This window comes from Colobus angolensis, unplaced genomic scaffold (genome assembly GCF_000951035.1).
Source record: "Colobus angolensis palliatus isolate OR3802 unplaced genomic scaffold, Cang.pa_1.0 Scaffold329, whole genome shotgun sequence".
NCBI classification, from domain to species: domain Eukaryota; kingdom Metazoa; phylum Chordata; class Mammalia; order Primates; family Cercopithecidae; genus Colobus; species Colobus angolensis.
Window position 1 is genome coordinate 706350 of NW_012116588.1, and position 278 is coordinate 706627.

Here is a 278-nt window from a genome sequence, read left to right on the forward strand (position 1 = left end):
GTAAACCCGGGAGGCGGAGCTTGCAGTGAGCTGAGATCCGGCCACAGCACTCCTGCTTGGGTGACAGAGCGAGACTCTTTCTCAAAAAAAAAAATAAATAAATAAAATAAATAAATAAATAAACATAAATCCCATCTACTCCAAGACTTCTCTGAAATGATGTCTATGAACTCAACATTAACATATACACTTCAAAGGCAATAGTTTATTTGATTTGCACCTTTTCCTTGGTTTCAATATCACCATAGGATACACAGCATAGTACAGTTACTAAAACA